The sequence below is a fragment of the Chrysemys picta genome, chromosome 6, assembly GCF_011386835.1.
Source record: "Chrysemys picta bellii isolate R12L10 chromosome 6, ASM1138683v2, whole genome shotgun sequence".
NCBI lineage: Eukaryota > Metazoa > Chordata > Testudines > Emydidae > Chrysemys > Chrysemys picta.
This window is the reverse complement of record NC_088796.1, coordinates 79,829,661-79,838,743: the sequence shown is the minus strand read 5'-3', so window position 1 is coordinate 79,838,743 and position 9,083 is coordinate 79,829,661.

Here is a 9,083-nt window from a genome sequence, read left to right as displayed (position 1 = left end):
AGAGGGCTGGGTGCTCGGCTCGTGGGGGTGCTCCCAGCCCCCTGCCCTGAGCAGCTCAAGGCAGGGGGCTGGAAGGGATATGCCCTGTTCCACCCCCTTCCCCAAGGCCCTGTCCCTACCTCTTCTCTGCCTCCTCTACGGCGTAGAGAGCACGTTGCCACTCCTCCCCCTCCCTCTGGCAAGGGCCATCAGCTGATCGGCGCAGGGAAGGAGAGGAAGAGGGGCAGGAAAGCACCATGCTGGGGGAAGGAGCGGGGAAGCTTAGCTGCCACAGGGGAGAACAGTGGGCGGGAGGGCTGAGTGGGGCTGGGGGCCGGGACCGCGGCAGGCAGCAGCGTGCCACTCAAAATCAGCTTTCGTGCCGTCTTTGGCACACGTGCCGTAGGTTGCCGACCCCTGGTCTATACCTTTCACAATTCTGTTTGTTAACTACCATATTGCTGAGATTATAGTAATACAAGATGGTTTTGCTAATACTGTTTTATCCTGGGAAAGTTAAATTTGTTTACGATGTGTTTGGAATGATGCCACATAGAACAGATATATTAGCAAAGTAGACAGTAAAACAAAAATGAATGCTAGGAAATTGCGTGTCTGGACAGAATTAGTTTTGTTTAATGACCTAATGATTTCAAGGTCAGCCAATAGCTCAGTATGGAAAGAATCAAATCTCTGTTTTCCGGTTAAACAGAGATGCCCTGGTTCTTGGAGTTGCCGGGGCACCCACAACTCCAATTATTTATTCTCATTAATTATTTGTATCATGGAACCCACACGTCACAATCAAGAATGTGGCCTTTTTTAGCTTGATGCTGTATGAACATATAGGAAGGAAAAGTCCCTTCCCCAAAGAGCCTGCAATCTAATTTTAGACAAGATACAAGAGACAAGTAAACAGATATGTTTGGCCTCCAGCTGCCAAAACTTTAGTGTGTTTCTGATAATCCTTACTATACGTAAGACCATATTGTTGATAGCTGGAAGAAATGAGGAGATTTTAATCTGAGTAAAAACTGTCAGAATGACCACTCAAGCATCCAATAGTAAGCAAAATGAAATTCTATATAAGGTTACCCAAAAATCCCATGGGAAACCCACACTTCACTCTGTGGTTAGCCTTGATTTCACATAATTCAGTGAATGGCTGTTGTTGGTTGACTCCATAAAATGTCATTTCCTTTGAGGTACAGGAATTGTGGGCAAGAACTGCATTTTGTTCTGTTTTGATTTCTAGGTTACCGGTGCTGAAATTATTGTTTCACTACAACCAATGATGCTTTACTTTGATTAATTATATTAAAGAAAGCCTGACATATTTATAACACACACAGGCTAGGACTGGATCAACTCCATTCTTTCACACACACCCCTCACATAACTTTTAAAGCTGTATTAAAGGAAGTTATGGTACAAAGGAATAGTTCAGAAAAGTTTTTTAATTAGCATCACCATGGTTAAAATATCACAGGAGCCTGCATGATCAGGAGGATTAAATATTCGTGATTGAGAGAGAAGAATTTTTGAATTCTAATACTAGCTGTACCGCTGATTTACCATATGGCCTTCTCCAAGTCTTTTACCACTCTGACTCCATTTCCACATCTGTAAAGCAGGCATAATACATTGTACTTTTACAGATGGTGCAATGGTTAATATTTGTAAAGCGCTTAACAATAAAAAGTGGTACACAAGTACTGCAGGATTAAAAATTACTCTCATGCTTAAAGGATTGACAGCAGGATAAATATTATTCACTCAACTGCTGTAGGACTTCTGTTTTGTTTTTTAAGTTTTCACCTAATCAGAACATGGAGCACTTTAAGGTGAAATGAGAAAAGCCTTATGTACGTCTCCTGCTCTCATAATTTTATTTTCCATTTGCCTCCTTAATTGTTGCTCAAGTAAAAATGCTTCGCAAAACAACTGAATTAAGATTCATCCAGGACTAGGGTTGATAGTCTTTTCATAGCCTGCAAGGTCAGAAGGAACCATTCTGATCATCTCATTAGCCCTTCTGTACCACAAGCCATGGAACTTTCTAGAGCAGATCTTTTAGAAAAACATCCAATCCTGATTTTAAAATTGTCACCTTGGTATATTAATTCCAACAATTAATTACAGTCACTGTAAAATAATGTATGCTCGATTTCCAGTCTGAATTTTTTCTAGTTTCAACTTCCAACCTGTGTGTTATGTTATACCTTTCTTTGCTAGAGCCCATCATCAGATATTTGTTCCCCATGTAGGTACTTCTAGACTAATCCTTTAATCATTCTCATGAACCTTCTCTGAATGCTCTCCAATTTATCAACACCCTTCTTGAATTGTAGGCACCAGAACCGGTATTCTATCAGCAATCGCAAAACCAATGCAAAACAGAAGAAAAATAACTTCTCTACTCCTAGTCAAGTGTCCCCTGTTTATGCCTCCCAGGATCACATTAACTAGCCCTTTTGGCCACAGTGTAGCACTGGGAGCTCAGGGTTCAGCTGATTATTCACCACAACCTCAAATCTTTTGTTTCATGGTTTCTTCTCGCTCGCTCTATAAAGGTGTTCTTAGACCAGCTCTCTAAGGGTATGTCTTCACTACCTGCCGTATCGGCGGGTAGCAATCGATTTATCCAGGATCGATATATCGATCCCCAAACACGCTCACCGTCAACTCTGGAACTCCACCAGAGCGAGCGGAAGTAGCGCAGTCGACGGGGGAGCCGCGGCAGTCGATCCCGTGCCGTCTGGACCCCAGGTAATTCGATCCAAGATAGCGTAGCTGAAGTTGAAGTATCTTGGATCGATCCCGCCCCCAGTGTAGACCAGCCCTAAGGGTACATCTTCACTACCCACTGCATTGGCAGATAGCAATCGATTTATCCGGGATCGCTATATCGCGCCTTGTTAAGATGCGATATATTGATCCCTGAACGCGCTCACCGTCGACTCCGGAACTCCACCAGAGCAAGCGACGGTAGCGCAGTCAACGGGGGAGCCATGGCCGTCGATCCCGCGCCGTGTGGACCCCAGATAATTCGATCCAAGATACTTCGACTTCAGCTACACTATTCGCGTAGCTGAAGTTGCGAATCTTAGATCGCCCTCCCAGTGTAGACCAGCCCTAGCATTAATGAGGTTGGAATTAGCCATTCAAGACAGAATTGCTCTTGTGAAACAGTAGTTACTGCCTAGCCCAAGCAGCCCTTTGAAGAAAATAGAAGTTTCAAACACGTGAAGTGCCCTGTCCATCCTTTGTGACTGAATGTGGTATCTCCCCAAGAGGAATAAGATATTTACAAAAAAATTTTTTTTAAAAAAGGTATCTAATATATTCCTTTCCTCCAAGAATATGTAGTCACAACTATTACAGTTTAGAACACTACTGTATGTCTAAAATGTATTCTAAACATTACAAATTATTTATTCCCTCACATGCAGAAGAGACAGTTTATGTCAACAGGGAAACTATGCATGCACTCAAGAACTGCAAACAAAGTGAGCTAGTTTAATATTCTATGTTGTAGTCTCACCCTCACTCCTTAAATAAAATAAATAACTTCTTAACACAACAGTGCCATCTGGTGTTGCAAAGTATAGTCTGAATTGCTGAAAGTAAATTCTCCCAAGAAGTGTGGTTCCTACTACTTCCAGGAAAATCAAAGATGTTATAATAATGCTATCAAAAACTTAGTTATTGACTGCAGAATGTCAATACTGTATTACAAAGAAGAGGTCCCTGCTCCAAGGAGCTTACAGCCTAATATTTGCCCACTCTCATATGCCCTGGACTCCATTCTTCTTCACAGGAAAGAAGAGTCTGATGGCACCTTAAAGACTAACAGATTTATTTGGGAATAAGCTTTCATGGGGAGGTAAAAAAAAAAAAAAAAAAACCACAACACTTCTGTAATTGCACTCCATGAATCTAAAGAAGTGGGTTTTTTACCCACGAAAGCTCGTTAGCGCCATGTGTTTATCCCCAGTATACTGATGTTACTAGGTTATTTTTTATTATATGAAATTCTTTAGGAATTTAGTAAGTATAACTCTCATGCAACAATATATAATGTTTTGCACTTACAGAGTACAGCACCATGAACAAGAAATTATCAAAGGACTATACAAAGGAGGGTGAATATAATTATCTCAGTTTTCCACATGAAAGGTTTTTAATCTTTCTTGGTGAGAGGTCTCTGGCTATACACAAGGGTTGTTTTATTTTATTATATTCAGAACTTCCCCCCCAAAAAATTTTTTATAGCAGCCTACGTTTTACCTTTTGAACACCATACAAAACAGAACTGTTTGCAAGGAAAAAGAATAATCCTATGTAGGGGAGTGAACTTGTTGTATATTCTCCTATTAATTAACCAATGAACTACTATTTAGTTCATCTGGTGCATTCCAAGGAAACACGCTTAAGTAGCTTTTCAAAAGTATTAACAAAAAATCTACAGATTAAAGTCAGCCAGGAAAGAATAATTTGATTTAGCAGTATCCCTAGGCAAGAATTAGTTATACCAGAGTTAGGGAACCACATCACACCCAAACTTGCAACGATCCTCAGGGACAGACAAATCCTCAGGTACACTCGAGCTCCACTCAGCGCACATGAGGGGAGTGGGGAAAGGCAGAGAGAGCTTTCCATAACACTGCACCTGAGGGCAGCTAGAAGCTAGTCCTTGGTGCAATTTGAAGCAACTTCAATGCTGCTTTAATTAGTGCTGGCTAGAACTGCTCAGCACAGCAGTCTCCCACCACTCTTCCTCCCCATGGCCTCACCCACTATGCCACTGTGGGCCAGGAGCAGGTGGCATTGCGCTGCCTAAACCTGCTCTAAGCTATTAGGAAGGGGAGTCACCAGTTGGCCCTCTTTAAACCAGCTTCCCATGCCCTTCGTGCAGCAGGGCTGGCACAGGGCGTTTTACTAACATTACCACGTGCTCCACTAGACCAGTCACACAGTTTACTCACCATGGCGGCTGCTTCTGGTCCCTTCTTTCCCTTTGCAGCCGGCCCCTGCAAGTCACGTGCTGCTCCCTCCTGTCTTCTCCTGGGCGCTCTGTTGTTAGCTCTGCCCCCTCCTCCGCAGCTCTCGTTGCCTTTTAGCCCCACTACCATGCACTGTATTCTCATCCCCCTCCCACTGCCCTCCCTGGTAGCCCCGTGCAGTTGTTCTGTCCCCCAGCAGTTCTACCTCCTCAGCCACCCCCTGCAACCAGCGCCCCTCCACAGCCTGCAAACGCAGCCGCGCCCAAACACTTCCCACGGCTGGAGGAGGCGTGTGCGCTAATCCAGCAGCCTACAGCACCGCCCCCTACTGCTGCTCCTCATTGGAGGGAGGGGAAGGGGAGGTACTTCGAGCTGTCCGGGTTTGCGCTGCCTCCTATTTCTCCAGCTTGGAGCCTTCCCTCCCCACGTGGTAGAAGCTGGAGGCGATGCTTTCTGCACCTTGAAGGAAGTCCCTGTGAAGGGAGGCAGTACCAAGCCCCCGCCCCCGCCCCCCGATAAATCTTTATGGCGAGAAGAGTTTAAGGGGCTGCTAGGATTCCTCACCCCACCCAGTAGGGGCCAGGGAGGAAACATTGCGCTCTTGTGAGCAGCCAGGCTGGAGAGGGGGCTGCAGCTAGGTGACCCAGTTGCATCCTCCAGCCCAGGGGGTCAGACAACCTATGGCATTCTTGCCAACGGTGGCACGTGAGCTGATTTTCAGTGGCACTCACACTGCCTGGGTCCTGGCCCCCAGTCTGGGGGCTCTGCATTTTAATTTAATTTTAAATGAAGCATCTTAAACATTTTGAAAACCTTATTTACTTTACATATAACAATAGTTTAGGTATATATTATAGACTTATAGAAAGAGACCTTCTAAAAACATTAAAATGTATTACTGGCACACGAAACCTTAAATTAGAGTGAATAAATGAAGACTTGGCACACCATGTCTGAAAGGTTGCCAACCCCAATGCCAGACTGTCAGCAAGATTTTCAGCAACTTTTAAACTGAGCCCAGAGGCTGTAGGGACTGCCTAGCCCTCAGCCACGGGCGCGTGCTTACTGTTGCACGCTTTCGGTAACTCAAGCAGGAGTAGCGGAGTGCTCCTGCTCAGCACCTGGCTAGCCATGCAACAGCGGGGGAAGGAATTGCCTGCTGCCCTGGTCTGTACAGCTCCACCAGTGTGACACTTGATGCAGGTTATATAATGCCACTACAGTGCTTGTATAGAACACTACACTTTAGTTTATGGTCAACTCACTGCCCCAAGCAGGGAGAGGTTTGAACTACACTAGGCAGCTGTAAACAGGAGTGGGCTTTAGGGCCGGCTCTAGTTTTTTTGCTTGGGGCAGCAAAATATTTTTTGGCTACCCCCCAACCTCAGCTCTGGGCTCTCAGCCCCCACACCAGTGCCTTCCCCCACACGCACCCCCTGAGGCCCCAACCCTGGGCTCCCCCCCACCAGTGTTGACTCCACCCACTACCCCCTCGCCTCCAGCTGGTCCGGGGTAAGCAGCAGGGCTCCTGGGCTGCGTCTCAGCCTAGGGTTCCTCCAGCCAGGGCTCCCGCCTCCAGGACCAGCCTGCACCCGGGAGGGCAGAGCTAGGGGCCCACCCCGCAGGGAGCTGAGGATCTGGGTCAGGGCAGCCCCAGAGGGAGCAGAGCTCTGGAGAGCGGAACGCGGACCCTGCATGGCAGCACCCCACCCTCAATGGCCGCGCTGCTGCTGCCCAGTCTCTGGGCGGCTCAGGCCACTTTGCCCAGCCCCAGCTGTGGCGCTGGGGGGTGGCCACCCTGCGGCACCTGCAGGCGACTCCATGTGCCCCATGGGGCGGCCCCCAGCCCGAGTTTCCCCCGCTTGGAGCCTGCCCGGCCCAGCCACAAGGTGCGGTGATGCTGCTGCCAGGGCTGGCTCTAGGCTTTTGCTGCCTGAAGGAAAAAAAAATGGCTGGAATGCCGCCCCTGAAAGTGTGCCGCCCCAAGCACCTGCTTGGTTTGCTGGTGCCTAGAGCTGGCTCTGCTGGGCTTATAGGGGGCACCACTCAGGGCCATGTGGTCACAGAAGCACTGTCAGTGCTTAATTTTTGCCAGAGGGCTGAGTCCCAGCACCTCTAGGTTTAGCAGTTCATAGCACCAGCACCTCCCGGCCATCAACTTCTGCTCCTTGGCCACCCAGCTCTGAAGGCATGCCACCCTTACTGCCATGCTGTTGCTGGCAATGGCCATGACTTCAGAGCTAGCTGTCATTCAGCAGGCCTGGGTCTTTGCTCAGGAAGTGCTGAAGCAGCCCCTGGTACCTAAAAGGAGCAACTGTAAGCAGCCCACCTGAGGGTTTGCCTTGACTAGGAAAAGTTGTCCATGTTTAGGTTGGCCTTAGTGAAAAGCTATACCTGATCTGAAGTTGACCTTTTTCCTAGTGTAAATGTAGAGCTTCAATTTAATTTTAACTGGTCATGTGCTACCCTGGATAGTCACCTAGGACTACATTGATAAATACATACATTACACCGCTTTTCTGAGCAGCAGGAGCAGACCAACATTAGAGGTGAGAGAGGAGACACCTGTGCTATGTTATCACTTCTAAACCACATTTTGCTACAAGCAGTAGAGCTCTGCTATCAAGCCATGGATGAAGGTAGGGCCAGAGCCCAGTGTCACTACTGGGTTCCCTAGAGCCTGCCCAAAGGAAATTCATGAAAATCATGCTGCTGCCAAGCTTCCTCAATCTTTGCACTATCAACAGCTTGGAGCATTTTTCCCCACTCTTTTTGGAGATAGTGTTCTGCTAAGTTAGATGGAGAAAAGCAAGGAGTTTGCAGAGGAGTGATACGAATTTAAATTGAGTTCAGGAAAATTTTTGAAATATCAGATATTTCTTCCTAGACTTTAGAAAAAGATTTCCGGTAAAACACCACCCACTCCCAAGCAAACCTGCCTTCTAAAAATAAAATCTTACTCACCACTCCCTTTCTACAGTCAATAACTTTTAAACTATACATATAAATAAAGTCCACAACTTAGGTTATAAGCTCTTTGAAACAGGGACATCTTTGCATACTTTCTGTGAAATACCTACAGAAGTGATTGGTGCTGTAAAATAACGTTTAGTTGGCGGGAGTGTCAACTGTGGTAGGCACTTCTCGGTCAGTTTTTCTTAACTTTATTTTCCTCATTCCTCCTCAAAACATCTTCCATTCCCTTCCTTCCCAGTTTTCATCCCCTTCAACCTCGTTCATTATTCTTATCTCACCACCACTTCTGAACTTGACCATAGTGACTGGCCTGGGCTCTCCTAATCTCAGTTCTGTGTGCTCTGCCACATTTTGCTTGCTCTGAGCCCACTAGCTCTCCCTTCCTGGGCCTACTTCCTCCCTATATTGCATTCTCTTCTCTTGTGTTTCACTAATCTCTTACCCAATGTGCTTGTTGGGGGTCCCCTATTTCAGTTGTGCTCTCCCTGCATTTGCTCCTATTCTCCAAACACTATTTCTGTCCAGTCTCTCCAATCCATCCTCTGCCCCAGCCTCAATGGACTGTCACTTTTTATCCACAATCAGTCCTTTTCTTCACAAACCATTCCCTGTTCTCCAATCACCAATGCATTTTTTAGGTCCCAAGTCCTGTGTAACCTCTTGTTGTCACAACTAGGCAGGGAAGAAACTGTCCCACAGTGGAAGTGATTCAACAGGCAGCAGGTACAGCAGAGGGGATACAGCAGTTTGCTTAGCATACCCCATTCACAAAAAAGGAGTTGGGATGGAAGGATAGTCCAGTGATTAGAGTACTAGCCTAGAACTTGGGTTCAAGTCTCCACTTCACTACACATTGTTTCTTGCCCCTTGGGCAACTTACTAGTCTCTTCACCTCAGTTCCTCAGATGTACAATGAGGACACTTGTATCACAGGGGTATTGGAAGATAAATAAGCTAAGGATTGCAAAGCACTCAGATACTATGGTACATACATTAGATAGACCCACTCTTAAGGAATGGTCTTCTCTCCTAATACCAGGAATGGTCCTGAAGTGTGCATCACCCTCTTGTGGTGAGCTGGGAAGACTAGTCATCTAGGGAACAATTCTAGCTCTGTACAGA